We start from the raw sequence: 18,553 nt of genomic DNA, 5'->3' as shown, positions 1-18,553 counted from the left end.
ATACACACACACACACACACACACTGACTGCTTGTTTAGTGAGTAGGTTTAAAATAAGTGTTATGGGGATTGTTGGTTGCAGTTATAGGTGATCTTGATCGGTGTTCCTGTGAGTTAATAAACCCTGTTATACTTTAAAGAATCGTTTTCCTGTGTTAACTTGTGCATTTATATGGTGACCGTTGACATACATCGCCAGTGCTCAAACTTAACTCCTTCCAACATCTTCACTCTCAAGGAGTGAATATCAATTATGAGACTTGATTTATAGTATTGGTTATTGGTCCCTGTTAGCTCAGGGTGGTGCCCCGTTATTTATTCATTCTGGAAGGATGCCCAGACATATAACTGTTATCAGAAAGTAGTTTACAATGGGGGGGCGAGAGTGTGGCAGAGCACCCCCCTACAGAAAATACACCACAACAGACGACAGGATGATTTCTATGACTGCCTGCGAAGACCGCGAGCAAATGGTGGCTAATAGAGGCCGTAAGAGCAGGAGAGAACAGCCGTACCCTCTTACAGACTGTGATGTCACGAGAGGCTCGGTCTTGGAAGGGAGCTACGTTCACCGGAGATGGCTGTAACTACTATGGCTCCATCTGCTGGTGGAGGTAGGAACTCCACCCCGAAACTCAGAGCATTCCCCTCACACCTGAAACCCACCAGGGTGTGACGACCTGGAGGCCTCCATGAGGGCGGAAGACACACCGCTGAGGGAGGAGAGACGAGCTGCAGATTGGGCCCGCGGCAGAAGAGCAGACCAAGACAGAAGGATTCCCGAATGCAGGAGAGACCGAGAGGACGGTGTTCTCTCTTTAAAGAAGTGGATTTCCGTTTCCCCTCCAAAGACAAGACATTAGTTAAGTTTTACCGGCGAAGATCGACCGAAGCCTGAGTTACTCCCTGTTTTGACTGTTTTCTGTTTAATCTGAAGGACGTAAATTAAAACCTTTGTTTGCATTTTTGAACTCTGTCCTCGCGCTATTTGAACTACCCCGACTAAGGGGTCGTCGTGGCGTAGGGGTCAGAGAATTTGTGCTGGGAAGCACAAGGTTGGTGGTTCGATTCCAGGCTGCACCATGTTCCATGTCGAAGTGTCCCTGAGCAAGACACCTAACCCCTAATTGCTCCCTGGGCAAAAATGTGAAAAAGCCATGTGTTTAAAGTGTAATGTAAGTCGCTTTGGATAAAAGCGTCTGCTAAATGACCTGTAATGTAATGTACCCCGGAGAGAGCGACGGCGCCTCTCATGACGTCACAAGACAAAGCGTAGAACATGTGGTTCCCGCTCATTTCCTTTGTTCAGTGGTGTGACTGGCCCGCTTTGCTAAAAGGGTTTAGTCAAATTGACGAAGCGATCAAGAGAGACAGAGTCAGGCTTACGGGGTTGTTAGAAAACGTCTTGTTTACGACAATACACCGGTTGCTATGCAACTTGGTATGCCTGCTACCTTGTGTAGACCGACAATCATCCAACCCGTGATCATCTAAAAGAACGACAGGTGGGTTGTTCAATTGTTCTGTGTAGATCTGTAACCGGGGTTCAATCATGCAGAATCCTAAATGTTTTTACTTTCAGACGCTTAAAACGTCAGCGTCCCTCCAATGAACTCCCCCCTCTTCTCCACCACCTCCATCTCTGATTCACACACTCCCACAGCCAGGGCCTATGAACACACAGGAAGAGAAGGCCTGTGAACCTCACCAGGCGTTTAAGGATTCTGGAATATGTTAGAATCTGGGCGCTACATCTGCTGAACAAGGTCTGGCTTAAATACAATGTAGAGATTGGTTATGGCTGTCAGACAAATGATCCCAGTCAGAAAAAACATCCTTGTTTGGAGCAATGCGACTGCTTCTACCAACTACACTTTGAACCCATAATGAAAAGTTTGTGGAATGAGAACTTCATATCCGCCGTCTCCCTGTTTATGGCTGTGGATCATCTTCATGTCGACTGGTACCACATCCAGGAGGCTGCGGAAGTTCTTTTAAACCATCTGAATTATGTGGACAATGCAGATGATACCATCCAAAAAATGTATGAGACAATGGACGGGGAAGACAGACAAAGTGAATCAACTAACAAAGCTTGACAAGTGGTGGGAAGAAGTACGAGAGCAGAATGAGGAGTGGGAGGTACCCGATGATGATGAGACTGACGTCGACGTGTAAAAACCAAACATGCTGAGAGAAAAAATGAAGTGAACATCTTGAGTGTCCTGTAACGTGATTTTAAAAACAAATGTTATTCTTCAGACTACCGCTGATATGTTTTGTATAACAGAAATAAAACACATTTGTGCTCATTGGTACTTTGACACTATCATGGAAGAGACGCTGCAGATGTATTATGATCCAGCACATCCCGAAGGATTGGGCAGTGTGGCCGAACTGCCGTTAGAGAAGGAACCGGGGCGACGCCGTCAATGTCCGCGGTTAATTCATTTTTATTGGAGCAGGACGCGTATCCGCTGCACGCTGAGGCAGCCGTACATTGTCCGAGGAACAGGGTGTTGGTCAGCGGTATCGACAGACAGTTTCAGATGGATCCTGTTGATTTGGGAGAATATGCAGAGTATCGATGTATTTTCCAAATACGTGTGAGTTAGATGTCTTTCTAACAAATCAGGCTCCACTGTCGCCAGAGCCTTTAAAGACATTCGGAGTGAGGGCCGTATACCAGTGAAACTGCAAACTGACCAAGGGACAGAGTCTTATAATAAGCCGTTTAGGAGACTGTTGGATCCACATAAAATGACACATTTTTCAACCTCAAACGAGACCAAAGCAAGTGTGGTGGACATACAAGACACGAATGTGGAGATATTTAACATCTGTTCACTCAGATATGTGGACGTGGTTCAAGATCTTGTAGACGTGTAGAACAACTCTCATCACAGATCTATAGAAATGGCTCCATCGGCTGTAAACAAAGACAATGAAAAGGTTGTTAGCTTCAAATTAAAGGGGGACACCGTGAGAATATCAAAACTCTGAGGTGTTTAGGAAGGGTTATAAACTAACATTCCCCGATGAGCATTTTATAATACCAGTGTATGGCCAGAGATGCACCAGTTTATAAGCTTACACACTGTGCGGGTGAGTCTGTGAAAGGGGCGTTTTACGAGAGGGAGCTGCAAAAGGTAATTATAGGTAAAAACAAAGTCTTTAAAATAAAAAAAAAACCTGGACAGAAGTTAAGAAGCAGGTGATGGTAAAATGGAGAGGCTGGCCGGATAAGTTTAATACGTGTGTCTTAGAAAAAGACATTGTGGACGTGTGATTAAAAAGACAAACGCACACACCGTAAGAGGTCACTCTTTATGTCACGCTACCAAGTAACGCCTCATTCCAGGTATATCCTAAGAATGAGATATGGAATTATAGGTGGGGTGGGGGTTTGTGACTCTATACAGGCAATAACTAAAGCGATTCATTTACCACTTAGTAGTTACCCTCCTCTGGCGGGTGTATCAATGCATTATAGCCGTGTTATAAATCCCATCTACTTCCTGCGAGTGGCGTCGGAGTCAACTATGACCTTTGAAGGACATCTGGCGGCAATACTGGGCTTTAAACATAGGGAACCTTTTCCATTACCCTCAAATACCAAATCCCTTTTTGCCCCATAGCAGACATTCATGCAGCTTGTTACACTTTATACGTATTCTCTCTGATGACTGCGGCAGCTGCACACTAGAAAGACAGACGGCTGGCAGTAACACGGAATGACTTTGGCCACCGATACTCCCTGTTCTGTTTTAATCTGGAGCCTGGCGACGGCCACTCGGGGAACGGGTCACTAATTAAGACAGGAAATGTTCGATTGGAGGTCCGTTTGAGAACAGCTCTGCCCCGGACTATAAATCTCATTTGTTATTCTGTTTTTGACTCATGGAGATATTAAACCAGCGACCAGTGTTGATAGATAACTTCTAAAAAACCCAACGAACACCGTAGAGTTGACAAGCGTTGGTAATGGCACAGATTTTATGGGAGTTCTAGCTTGTGATCCACTTCCTAAACGTGCATTGCACAAGTATCCGGCTATGATGATTGTAAACACGCACCAGGTTGGCTCTTTATATCACAAAGCACAAGCACGGTTTTTCTTTGATAGTTTGGGAAACCCTCCAAATTATGAAGCATTCCCGCATGAAATAGTTAATTTTCTCAATTATAACTGCACAGACGTGTCTTATTCTAGAATAATCTTGCTACGGAATCTTGTACGGACATAATTTAGTTAATAACGATGCAATGGTCTGTCATTTTGTTCACAAAATACACCCCTCTGTGTGCTGTGGGGATACTTTTTCATGTGTACAATGTGTGATCTAATGTCGAAATATAATTTTATTCATTTTATCAGTCTTGTTGCCGATATAATACAATACATAAAACAAAAAAATGTGGATTAAGTATATTCAAAAGTGACATAAAACAAAATAATAGGCATTCACTACATTTGTTATAAGAAAACAACACAATTACATGTCAAAGAATAATGAAATCTTAAAGGTTTAACCATGAATAACCCATCAGCCAATGAGATTTAGCCTTTTTGGCCTTTGGGGTCTTAAAGGTTCTGCTATCTAGAGACCGACTCGTCTAAGACCTCGGACTGAATGAGGCCTGAAGGGGTGTTTTTATACAAAACCTCCACCCGATGGGTGTAGAAGGGTCTAAAACATTATACAGTGACACTTTTCACCAGGTCATACAAACGTGTGCCTTTGATCATTTGATCACTGATGATAATCTCGCCCTCGTCTGTCCATTATGTGCATTCAGCATGTTTCCTACTTTTTTTAGGCATGTGTCGGATGACATTACTCCAAATCACATCTCTTCTGAGCCCTTCGTCAACATCTGTTGAGGCACAGCTGCTTTCATGGGGTGGTAGTGATGGAGACAATACGCCCGTCTCCCGCTCGCCCTGTCGCACCACAGACAAGTGTCTCTGTAAAATACCACCATGTGTTTGGGCCTTTTCATACATGTCGCCGTCAGGTTGCTTCAATACATCGGTTCATTTTGCACGGCCGGTCTTATAGAGCTGCGCTGCTCATGTTGCTGCTGCTTCATCCATTCAATCTGCTGCAGGGGACCAGAGACATTATTTGAGCGTGCTCCATTTGACTTCCCCCGGTTGACGAGGTCAATTATAAAAGTAACGGTAATAAAAATCCCCCCGTCTGATTGAGCCTCTTTTCCTTCTTGTTGAGTCTGATCTTTTTATCGGCTACCAGTCTGATGAGATTCTTCTTCTTCTTTAAAAGTACAAACTGTTTGTCGGTCAACGGGATCTGACCTCTTAACACGTTGATCTCACACAGTGCATTAATCCAATCTGTGTTTGCATCAGCCACAATGACTCTCCTCACACGGGGAGAGGATTCATACATGGATTCTAACAGAGTCACATTCCTCCACATGCGTGACCACATTCTGTGTCTGAGCGACAAAATGAGATAGTTAGTGTTTAAACTAATAGTGCGGCTAACTTTACCCTGAATAAATACATTCTGCACTAAATACATACAGCTGAGATTTCTATGATGTACGTATTTGGTAAAAACATTGATAACTTCTATATCATTACTGCTGGCATTCATTAAATGGTCTCTGATGAGTAGGTTGTCTTTGTCCTGTGGTAGTAAAACATCATCACAGAGACTCTGGTAAGCATCTTCCGCCGCAAACTAAAGACACACCTCTTCAGACTCTACCTCGACTAAAGACTAACAAATTGCAGCACTTAAATTGTACTTGTGACGTCACTCATCTATAGCAAATTGTAAATTCGCTTATTTGAGGAAATTGCACTTTCTTGTTTCTTGTTCTCCTGAGTTTGTACCCTATGGTTGAATGCACTTATTGTACGTCGCTTTGGATAAAAGCGTCAGCTAAATGACATGTAATGTAATGTAATGTAATGTAAGCCCTCGACAACGTATATAAAGGCTGCCAACATGAATAAATGTGCACCATGTTATCAAAACGCTGTGAAATATTCTTGATAAAGAGTCTTTGCTGGATTCGATGGTCCTCACTACCAAACTAAAGGGATGTTGTAGCCGCGCATCAAACCCTTGATCCCCATTAGTAGCCAGAGGGCAGCGTGGTGTAATCGGGCAACACCCGCCGCTTATTGTTCACCACTTGGACTTTCCTTTTTAAGACGGAACCTCTTCTTGTCCCGTTTGATGGTTTCAGACGGTCAACGTATGTGTGCTGTGATTGGCTACAGCAGATGGAACGAGACCAATCAGCGCGTGGGGCGGGACAACAGCCGCGTCACGGCCATTTAACGCGACGCCTTTGCATGTGACGCTGGTTTTACCTTGTAGCGTGTCGTGTGCGTAACATACAAACTGTGTGGTGTCGTCTTCTTCGGCCCGGACACACACATCACATGTTTAGTTGGTCAGTCACCAAGATGTGGCCCAAGGGGGGGAACCCGATCGCCGGCCCCTGATGTAAAGACAACGCTGTCTGTGTCGCAGTACAACAGCCTCTCCTGCAGCTTATCTAGCAAGTCGTAAAGCATCAACCTGGCGTGGGCCGTTGTCATGGCTCCTGTGAAGACATTTACGTCTCTTACACCAGAGTTGCTGCTGTCTGCATGACGCCGCTGCACCAAAGCCGCCTCATCTGGGATCAAACAGAATTGTCTCACATCAAACTGGTCGTGAACATGAACTGTGATCAGCTCACATGTTACTCCTCATGCTAAACCGGCCCCACAGAGAGTTTGTTACAGGTCCTCATGGCTTTGTGGACACACATTTAGTCTGGGTTTAGCTGAATGTCCTCCTTTTATTTCTCCCCATCAGCCTGTGTTTTGACGTGGCCCCGATAGCCTGATGCCTCCTGCTTGCATTTCATGAACGTCTTCACATGTCCACTAAACAATGTGCTTGTTTTGTTGGGAGAATGCCAGACTTCATGGGTGGACACAATCCGCTGACCCTTTTCCACAGACGTCTGTAGCTCCAGGGACCCGAACCCCAGACAGCTGCCTCTCTCTCTCACTGTGAACACACTCACAAGGTTGGTTCAAAGTGTCAGCACACAACCCGCACAGCGGGAACATGAGCTTTCCATGACATCTGTACGGCAAGACGGGGAGAAACAGCCCTCGGGGGGGGGGGGCACTGTGCACTTTATGAAGCCGTAGTAATTATCCATGGACTCAGAATCCCTGACGATAATCTGGAGGTGGCCGACGGGATGCTGTTTGTTTCTCTGTACAGTTGGATACAGACTTGTAAAGTCCTAGTATCTGATTTTTTCATCATCGCAGACCTTGTGGTACAACTTCATAGCATCTGTACGCCGGCCAAAGAGCCTTTGTGGGATCCAGACGTTTGTGCTGTTTGTACGTGGCCATAAAGGCCTGTACAGAAGCGCTGGATGGTTCTGATGAGGCCCACTCACACTCCCACATCAGCACAACGTTCAAACCCTGTTGTTTCTGCAGGGCATCTGTTCTCTCCATAAGCGCCTTGTGTTGTTACCATACGGGACTTTGGTGACGGGGTTCATGTCACTCTGTACGCGACATTTGACACATCCGGGAAAAAAACAACCGGCCGATTCATAACAAGCGAATTCTAACCGTCCACATAGAACGGAGCAGACTGGTGCTCCCCGTGGTTGAGTGCATGTCTGATGTCAATATTCTCCGTGTGGGACACGTATTCAGGCCACTGCATGGAAACATCACAATACGTCTTCTTGTGTCTTGTGGAGCCCCTCGTGTGTCAGAGCCACCGTGTCCCGCGGGAGGAACAAGGTTCTGAACACACCCAAACAGCTGGATGGCAAAGTGGTGAGAGGAACAGGGTGGAGCTGCGTGCGTTCTAGGAATGTTCCACCATGAATGGAGCACGCGCTCCACAACGCCTCTACATCATTGACTCAGCAGGCTGAGCTCTGCCTGGAAATCACATTTCTCTCCACAAACTGTGCTGCACCACCTCATGAATGAAGTTTGTTCAGTGTCACACGTCTCGTACCCGTAGTAAGACGGGTCGGGGTCTCTGCCAACGTAGTATTCATTCGCCCTCGTGTTGAACTTGTGTGGAAAATAACCTTTTTCCACATCCTCAAACCCCAACGCCGCGGGTGTTTGTGCCAAACGTATGCGTAGAAAACTAAGTGAGTCTTCTGATGTCTGCTGGTCTGCGTTGTCATACATCAGCGTGACTCCCACTCATGACCACCGTGGGCCGGATCTTCTGTTTTACAAGATACTCCAGGATGATAGAGTTGTCAAACCAGATGCATTGTGGGCTATGGATGTATAAGCTGTGTGTTCTGGTCTTGTGTCGTTCCTCACAAGGTGCTTACCGTTATGAACGCGTGTCTCACAGTCATACAACATGTGTGCTGTTTGAGGCTCTTTCTTTTCACTGGGTTGAATGAAGCATTCAAGCTCGTCCTCACCCTCCATTTGTGGCTCCACAGTGGAAACACACGTCGGCTTGCATGTGTGCGCTTTTTACCGCCTCTGTGTGTTTCTCCACACGCCTCGCAGTATTTCATAGCGTCACACGGTACGACGGCGTGTACTGCTTCTGGACGCTTGTGCTGATCAAAACCATATTTAGATTCACATCTGCGTTCACAGTCGCTGCGTTTCTGTGTGTTGGTTGTGTGTGTTGGACATTGTGTTGTATAACAGCTGTTTCCAGTGAGCCGGGTCTCATATGTCTGGTACCAATACTGACATACACATGTAGCCCAAACCATCCGGTCTTATTTCCAATCCTGTGCTGGTGCTCATTGTATAGATGGAGCCACACTGTCTGCAGGTGGGGTGTGTCGTGTGTTCTGAAGCCCTGCAGGCGTTTACGACCTGTCACATGGTGGAAGATGATGACCTTCAGCCCCAGATACCTTTCAAAAGCCGCTACATCGGCATGTGTTCATTTAGAAGGAGCGTCCTTGTCTGGGCGGATGAAACGTGCTAAACACAGATTGTTATCCCTGTTGTTTGCTGCGTACAGAAGACAATATCTGATCATAGGGGATGTTTCCTAGTTTTAAACGGGCCCCACCGCCTCCGCTTCCATTTCCTGCCACGGAGACCACGATGTCCAGTTCATGGTCCGTTACAGAGTCATCGTCACTTTGCAGCACATGAACAGATCTACATGGTACGAGTCGTCTGCGTGGAGAACGGTTTGCACGTCGCTGGCCAACGACGCTCCATGTGACACAACATGGAGAACGCCGCCTTCATCAACACGGACTGACTCTGACGTTCCACCGCTCACTTTATTTCTCACCTCACTCGTCACTTTCTGTTGGCTGGTGTACTTTATCTTAAAGTTGAAATGTAACTTTTATTCCTTTATGTTTAAACTAACCCATCGCCTTATAGGCTGTACTTTATCCTCCAATGATGGAGCAGTTCTCCGCTGCGCGTCGGGCCTAACAACGCCCCCCAACTCTTACATTATTGGAGATAAGGTGCTGCTTTTATAATACGGTTACCAGCCACATTATGAATAGTAAGTAAATAGCTGCTTTCAGCACTAAACAGTTGTAGCCAACAAACGTTGTGTGTCTCATTTCAGGAGTCTAGAGACAAAATAGTCCCCGTACGTGCAGGTAAACAGCATCGGGTGCTGCAGCGTCTCCTTCATTCACATCGCTCATGACGTCCACCTTCATTGTCCGGTTGTGGAAGCTCGCGTTGACCCAAACTGATCATTTGTGGGATTTCTGGTCTCTTCTCGGCGATCGCCACTGAGCTGAACACTGAAATGTCAACGAACGGCACAAAGTCTGACCTGTTACTTTGTGTGCAGTGATACGGAACGCTCGGGTCAATGTGACCAGCAACTGTACATTATGGCTCAATAATGCACCGCGACTCACTCTCAACCAATCAGAGCGCTGCATTTCATCTACCCGTATTATAATATGCTACAAGCTGCTAGAGGTTTAGAGCTTAACAACAGGAATCCAAAGGGATGCATTTTACTTCAGGAGAACCTGAACGTGTTTCTATTTAGTCTCTAAAGAATGTCTTGTCTTCTATGAGGTCAAACACTACGTTGTGTTACCAGAACCTGCTGCAAACCCACAACTGGTTAATTACTATTTGTTCTGTCTGAGTCAATTGAAGGTATAAGGGCCCATTATAAATGCCTCTCATCCTCTCATCAGCAGATCTCATGTCATGGGAGGAATAGGTGCATGGGAGTCCTCACTGAATGATGTATGATCAGTGTGTACAAATACATGAAATGAGCATATTGGGTACAGTTATACAGTATATTCATTAGGTATTTATTCCTCAATGGAAACAGAACAAACTCCCAAATACAACAGTAACAAGCAGCATGTTGATGTATAAGCTGAATATCAGTTAGCAGAGGAGCGTTGGGGACACAGGAAGTCACTGGTGACCTCTCTGTGACCTCTCGCTTGGGTTAGACCACTTCCTGTTCAACAAAGGAGACGGCGGTATGAGGATCATCAGACTGTGTGGTTAATGCTGCTAATCACCACTCTCATTCATTCACATTGGTTTATTATTAACATTATTGTTTAATGTTTCTTTTGTAAAATGGGACATGAGGTGTTTCTCCTAAACAACCTCCATCAGTCCATGTATGAATGTGATGTGATTTCCTCTGAGCATAATACTAATAACTCTGTAGTACCTTGGATGAGCTCGTAGATGTTGCAGTAGTTGGTGCCGTGGTCTTTAACGGCATACCAGGTCTCAGAGATGGACATGGCCTGCAGACAGTTACAGCTCTGTGTTAAATGAAAGAGAAAGAGACACTGTGCTTCTCCTGCACCCACTCGGCTGGCTGCAGGAGAAGATCCTCTTCCTTACTCCCTTTCACAAAGACATTGCAGGTCTTTGGTCTCTTTGGCTGATGTTCCCGTTTATTACTCTTCACAAATGACAAAACCACTCGATGTGACTTGGCTTCCTGGTCTGGCTCGGTGTGTCTGCTTTGCAGTAAAAACGCTGTGATCTCCCCGTCAGCCATGCATCATTACCTGAGTCAGCACTTTAGTTGGGAGTGAAAAGCTACGGAAAGGTGACAGCAGGAGAAGAAGTGACAGGAGGCCAGCCGGTAGTTGATGTGCTCCACGTAGCGTGTGAAGGCAGTGGTGTGTTTGGCTGCTATGAAGTGGACACAAGCAGACTGCAGCTGCACAGAGAACACGTACTAGTTAACTAAAAGTCACTTCACTCACTTACACTTTCATATAAAAGACTGAAAAGACATGAACTAAATACACTTTCAGCTGAAATACGTGTGTGTGTCACAGACAGACAGCAACGGTCTCACATGTTTTCACAAGGTCGCTGACGGTCAACCACCTTAATCACATTATTTAAACAAAGTGACCTGTTCAAACTGTTTAAGAGAAGCGCTTCAATTTCTACCTTCTACACGTTATTTATTGTAATCAAATCCTCTGCAGTTCATCGGTTGGTGTTTGTCAGCCTCTGTGGCTGTAACACACTCGTCTTACCAACTTAATAACACAAGTTGACCAATGGTTGGGGACCATTTAGTGGCCTTCATTAGTCTCTGGATACTTGGGGCACATTAGTATTTATAAATCCCGTCCTTGGCCTGCTCTCCTCTTTTCTTACTAGCTACTATATGTTCTCCCCTAGAAATCCATCAAAGTAGCATGAAAGCCTTGGGAGTTCAGTCTGTAGTGACCCTGAATATATGAACCATGAATGTAGACCTTGTGACGGCACCACAAGAAGAGTTTGTGGACATTCAGTCATTAGCGTTGCCAGGCAACAGCATTGTTCTCACAGATGGTTTGTGTCATGTGACAGTGTTTGGTTGTTTTGGTGGGGACCAATAATTGGGACTATCGTTGTCATCCACACACACCTGGTACAGACACCTGTGTCCTCCCATGGTCAGCCAGCCATGGTTCTCCACATGTTAGTCTGTGACAGCAGGGATTCATAAACCACTCTGCAAGGTGTCCCAAAGTACCTGCGTGAGAAAATACAGCACCGTGCTCACTGAACGTGTGTTTAGGTGCACGGGACCACTCGGCTTGTCAACACGCAACACTGCAGCTTGCAAATGAAACGGGGCCATCTAGTGGACATTAGCTGTACATGTTGGTCTGAGGCTTCATGACAACTGTGTCTCATCTTTATTAGGAAGCCTTTAAAGGCTACAGGTCACATTCTAGTCACAACACAACATATATGTATATATATATGTTCAATTCTGTTTGGCTTCCAAACTCTCAGCCAATGAGTGTCAACAGAAGACGACATGTCCCACCACATGTCCCTTCTCTCTTAGGGACTGTAAGAAGAATGAAGATCAGTTAAACTCTTTCTCCCTGTCGCCCTTCACTCATGTGTCCCTCAACAAAACATCTCATGGTGGAGCTGAATAAGAATTCACTTCATTATTCTGATGTTACCAACGATGGCTTGACAGAGAAGCACCATCTTCTCCAGTATGGTCTGGTATGTTTGCTCCAGAGTCCAATCTCACATGTTGTACTAATGGACACTAGAAGACCACATGTTCATTACATAGCTCTAAATCCATGGACAGGATGAGACGTTTCACCATTTCCATCTTCATCAACATCATCGTCGTCATCTTCTCGATCTTCATCATCTCCAATTCATCTCCAGTTCTTGGACGTCTGGTTCCACTTCATCTAAAGAAAAGTATGTTTGATGAGCACACTCACCCCGTCACACTGCTTGGTTGTTGAATTTACCTTCCTGTAATTCTCTTTGTAACCATTTTTAAAATAACCAATAAAGTTCATAAATCTGGTAGATGCCTTCAATCTCAATCTCCTCAAGAGATTTTCCTTCTTCCAAGAGATCCTTTCTCCATTGCCAGGAGAAGCTTTGAGATTTTTGACTTTTTCTGAGACACCCTGAAAAGACAGAAGTGTCCTCTGACTGGTAGAAACATGCCATCAGCTTCTGTTTGTCCTCCAGTGTGGAGAAGTATAAAGTGAATGTGAGACAGTCGTGTACTACTGTATTCTCCCAATGAGCCACGTGTAGCGTCTCGCTGTGTGAAAGAAGAATACTTTCTAACTCACATGATTGACACAAAATGCACCCAAAGCATCTTCTGCTGTTGGAGCAGCTAAATACAGAAGGTCAAATGGCTCTGCTTCACTTTTACTGGGACTTTAAGGGCTGGTTAACTTATAAAAACACACACATGGGGAATAAAAGGGAACATAAAGGCACCATTGAGCGCCACGGCCAACAAGAATCCCCATATTGTACGTTATCTCCTGGCCTGAACATCTCTCCTTCACAGCAAACAGGCACACGTGTGGCCTTCCTTTCACACTCATGTTTGTAACTCTGCAGCTGCTTCATGTGCTGGAGGAAGGAGGATCATCCAGAAGTTCTACATTCAGGCTGCCTGTAGTATTGTCACTAACTTCTTTGTTCCCCACATGTCACACTTGCTGATTGACTGAGCTTCAGATGCACGGACTCACTGTGGAACTCAGGCCCACATGGGGAATGAGTTCTTTCAGTTTGGATGCTTATTGACAGGAAACAGCAGAGAGCCGGTTAGCTGAGCCGTGATGCACAGGCTGAAGTTCTGTACCACAGCCTCACCAGACACCGACTTTGGTTTACATCCATAGATTGGCCTTTCCCTGCCGTTGCACATCTGGATGAGCAAATGTACCAAAGGCATTACATCAAGTTAGATAATCAGTGTAAAAGCATCACTACAGAATATAGTGCAGTGAAGGAGCAGCAGGATGCACAAACCTACATATCCATGAGAGATGGATCTCACAGGTTAGTCGGCCTTTAAAGGTCAGTTACCTTTAACTCTTCAAGAACGTTGCAAACCAGCATCCGGAAGCTTCCCATCAGGGAGCCAGGAAGTAGTCGGTGACGGTCCTCATGCGTTTGTGCGTGAGGAGGTCAAGCCGAGCCATGAAACCTGGAGAAACGTCCACATAGAATCACCTTGGACCTTCATATCAGCCCTGGACATGGCTGGAGATCAAAGTGACCTACGATGAGTTTGACACACCTGCTTTAGAGCAGAATGAGGATGTACTTTATTGTAATCATTTCTTTCAGCTACAATAACCATGTTATTAAGAGATGGAAAGTTAAAGCCGTTCCTCTTTCTCTCCACGCTGCACAACGCGTGTTTTATTGCATTTAGTGGCAACGCTGCTGCTGTTTGTCTTTTATTTTGGCGGGAAATCCCGTTTAACACTTTCAATACTCCACTTTGTGAGGAGATAAACTCCACCCTGTTATCAAATGTGTGCTTGTGCTTTGTGTGTTTTTGTTGGTGACTTAAGTGTGATATTTGGTGCAGAATGAAAGCTTCAAGTTGCACCTGAAGTAGCGAGCTCAGTAGTTTGTGTTGTTGTGAGACGGCTCTGCGTGAAGGTTAATAAGGTTAATAAAGCAACTTATTCATTACTCATTTCTTTATTTACTCACTTCCTTCTTCAACATGCTGCACCACCAATGTTTCCTCTGTGCTATTGACACAGCAACAGGGCTGTAGAATAAATACAGATATTATGGAGGAAATAGTACAAAAGTCAACAGTACAGCATCTTTAAAAAGGATCAGAGTATTTCATGTCAAAAGAAATAATACAGCGTGTTGAAAGCATCTTTATTTGATGGCCTGTTTAAACATGTACAGTTGTTTCCAATAAAAGTCATTTATTAACATTAGAGCCAAACAATTCTATTTCTGTTAAAGTAACACATGGAGTAAATGTTGTAAATGACATTATAGGGAATAAAAACACAAGTAACGCATATTCAATATTTCCTTGAGAGGTTTGCTGAACCATTAAAAAGCTTCTTGTTCAAAACAAACCTGATTATGTGAAATTAGATTTGATTTCACTCAACAGATTTAGAAAGATTTGAAGTTAAAATGGGCTCAAAAAGAATTACACATTCATATTTTCCTTCTTCACCTTGTTTTTATTATTGCTGATGAAGCGCACACACACATAAGGACACATTTGTCTCATATGGGGGGACAGATGAAAGAGCGTCTTATAAAATGTCTTCTTGAACACATAAAGATGAAGATTAAAGCCTAATTAGGAGCCAATATCTAAATGATCATCTATTGATTGAAGGAGCACAGCAGCATTAAGCTGAGCTCTTTCACACTTCCATCTGAGTCCCAGAGAGCTGTGGACCCCCCAGAGTCCAGACCAGCTCAGGTACCCCTCACCTGCTCCACCTGCATCTACACCCACATGAACCACCATCAGCTGTACAGACTGAACTATGTGGTGAGCAGAGAGGAAGGTTCTCCACCAGGAGGAGACTCTCCCTCCTGAAGAGGACACAGAGACACCGAGGAACCATAAGACCTGAAACTGAACCCAGGATAAAGAGGTTCAGTGAATTTGGTGCTGAAGGTGTGGAGGTGGATCAGTGTGTCAGAGGAGACTCTGTAGAAGGACAGAGAGCCAGCAGGACAGTCCACATACACTGCTACTCTACCAGAGGAGGAGGAGGAGGAGGAGTAGGAGGTGGTGCGTGTTACTGTCTTATTGTGACGGACAGAGTAACCTCCATTAAAGCATCTCAGACTCCAGGACTGATCCTTGTATCCAAACAAACAGTCATAACTGTTTCCTTTCCTCCTGATTCCTCTGTAACTCGCTGATACATCAACTCTTCCTCTCCACTCGACCTCCCAGTAACAGCGACCAGTCAGACCAGGACTACACAGCAGCTGAGCCCAGTAGTCAAATCTGTCTGGATGATCAGGATGTGACTGATCCTCCTCCACATATGTCACCTTCCTGTTGTTGTCAGACAGTTTGAGTTGTTTGTTTACTGTGTTTGTGTCGATTGTGAGTTGACAGGAATCTGATGAGAGAACAAGACACAATACAGCTGCAGTTATTAATCATGTGTTCATCTACTGACACGTTGATGATGACATCACAGAGGTGAATGAGTGATGTCACAGTGTGAAGATGGTTGAATCTCCATGAATCAAAGCACACTTACACTTCCTCAGACCTGGTCTCAACCATCGGACTCCATCAGGCTCCACCCTGAAAGGAGGAGGGGGGTCAGAGCAGCATGGAGACATGGACATTACATCACTCTCACACACAGCTTTGTCCTTCATGTCCACATGGAGCACCTCTTCTTCTTCTACCACTACTTACAGACGACCACAGACTGTCAGTCAGGCGTCACACAGCGACGAGGTGCTGGAATATATTCATGAAGAAGATGAATGGATAACAAATAAGAAATGGACCCGTCACTGTACTTTCACCAGATGTGAATTCAAACGGGAGAAATGACGTCATGCTACAGATCAAGCTTCATGGGACGTGTGCAAAGGAACATTCACATTAAACTGTTTCATAAAGATAAAGCAGATACAGACCATTCAGTATTCACACAATGTGCATGTTTCCATGTTGTCCCCATTTGTGGACAATGTCTCTCCCTGTGGTTCGCTGGAGTCCCAAAACTTTACAAATGGCTTTGTCACCTTTTCCACACTGATGGATCTCAATGACTTTGTTCCTCATTTGTTCCTGAATGTCTTTGGATCGCAGCCTGATGTCTCGCTTGTGAGGATCTTGTGGTCTACTTCACTTTGTCAGGCAGCTCCTATTTAAGTGATTTCTAGATTGAGAACGGCTGTGGCTGGAGAAATGGAACTGGGCTTTCCAAAGATGTGATGAACCTCACTTCATTTATGTTTTCATCACTTTTTCACACAGGGCCATTTAGGTTTGGATTCTTTTCTCCCCTTAATGATAAAAACTGCATTTTGTGTTTACTTGCGTTATCTGTGTCTAATATTTACATTAGTTTGATGATCTGAAACATTTAAGTGTGACATGCAGGCATGAAAACGGGTCACGGGTGAAAAAGGTGAGAAGGATGTTTCCCCTCTAGGGGTTTTCAGCTGGTTTTGTCCCAGGGACCAACATTCTGAATAGAAAGTCACTGGCCTGTAACCGCCCCCCCACATATTCCGCCTGTAGCACTTGTCAGTGGAATCTCTTCCATATTCTTCTGGATATTCAAGTGACTGAATGTCTTCAGCTGGACGCATCGGTCTTAATGTGCCGGTAATGATGGTAAATGATGCTTGTAGCTGGTTGTCATCGACGCTCCACTACGGTTACATAAAGGTGGCGTTTGTGTTTTCACAACGTTTTATCTCATAATTTAGACTTTCTATCCCCTTTCTTCAGTGCGGAAATGGGCTTCTATAGTTGTGTGAATGCATCACTCCAGCCAATCCAAAGACGGGGTTTGTAACCAATCAGGTGTAGAGACCATGTGACTGGCTCCGCCCCCTTACTGTCAGAAAGAACAACAGCGAGCGCGTAGAAAACTCCTTCGAGCGCGAGCAGAGATTCTCCTCGAGAGCAACGAAGGTCACGTTCAAAAGTCCGTCTCACCAGAGATATTTATTTATTTATTTGCTCGCGGATGTTTGATTTACGCATCAACCTGATTTGCGCTCTGGAATTTTGGCAGTGATTTGCTGCCATACCTTCCCCCCCAAAATAAGGTGAGGGATTTTCATGCCTGAACATGAAAGAAATGAGGAATCAGGAAGGCAGCAAACACTTTATCACACAACTGTAACACATAAAAGCAGAAGCCATTTTCCAGTGAGGCTGAATGAGGCGAGTCGGAGGACGTCCACGTTGTCCCATTGATCGGGTGGACTGCAGTGTCTCCCCGTTGTACTACTTCATGGGGGGGCACCCCTGTTATAATGATGGAAACACTGAACTGGCTTCGGTCGCTTATCAAAACATCGGCCAAATAAGCCGTTTTTCAGACTTTATGAGCAAATACAGAATCCCTTTGTGTTCATTTCTAAAGCCGCATAAAGACACACGTGACTTTATTTAAGGCGCTGCGCTACTTGCAAGTCGCTGTGTTGTGGCAGATTCTCCATAAAGGTAGAAAACAACAAACTCATGGTCATGAAGGTCCTCATGTAACGTTACATGGAATCTGCATGAGGAGGAGGAGGAGGGTCCATGTCGCTAAATACCAACTGAGATCGGCTTGTGGCTTCTGACAAAGGATCCTTCCACCGACCACTTTTCACACCCGCCGTCGCTCTGATCTGCAGGCGCATGGCGGAGAAAACCAATCGGGTGTCTGGATGCTAAATGTTCATACTTCTGTTGGGCCTCCACCCTGCTAATGAACCTCACCACGTGTTTCTTCACTGAGGACAAAGGAAGGACACAAACATATAGGGGTCCCCCGTGGCCTGATGCCAGGGGCTGATAACAGGACCCCTGCAGCTCTCCAGACCCCCTTGGCCATAAAAAGAGGATGTACCAAAGAACACCGAGCGCTCCCATTGGCCGAGGACAGTGACATTTATTTATGGACCTCAAGTTCATAAGAAGAGATTGTGCCAAAGGATCGATCTCTTTCGCCTGACGTCCCGTTAGTGACAGATCGAGACAACACAACGTTGTTTGGTTTCTTTTCTTTCCCTCCAATTCCCAAGTTTCAG

The 18,553-nt window shown here is 45.1% G+C and overlaps 1 long non-coding RNA gene and 1 pseudogene across 2 annotated transcripts in view; both read left to right on the top strand.

Annotated features, from left to right (window-relative positions):
• Window positions 1–18,553, top strand: part of LOC120814248 (dual specificity calcium/calmodulin-dependent 3',5'-cyclic nucleotide phosphodiesterase 1A-like) — a 609,273-nt pseudogene that overhangs the window by 271,925 nt on the left and 318,795 nt on the right. Inside the window, exon 5 of the transcript XR_013454338.1 lies at window positions 18,366–18,387. The product of XR_013454338.1 is annotated as a dual specificity calcium/calmodulin-dependent 3',5'-cyclic nucleotide phosphodiesterase 1A-like (transcript). The remainder of the gene's footprint in view (window positions 1–18,365; window positions 18,388–18,553) is intronic.
• LOC144390404 (uncharacterized) lies at window positions 642–1,882 on the top strand. The gene is made up of 2 exons (XR_013454443.1): window positions 642–1,505; window positions 1,583–1,882. It is a non-coding gene; the product is annotated as an uncharacterized LOC144390404 (long non-coding RNA).

This window comes from Gasterosteus aculeatus, chromosome 21 (assembly GCF_964276395.1).
Source record: "Gasterosteus aculeatus chromosome 21, fGasAcu3.hap1.1, whole genome shotgun sequence".
NCBI classification, from domain to species: Eukaryota; Metazoa; Chordata; class Actinopteri; order Perciformes; family Gasterosteidae; genus Gasterosteus; species Gasterosteus aculeatus.
This window is presented reverse-complemented; position numbering and strand designations above follow the sequence as displayed.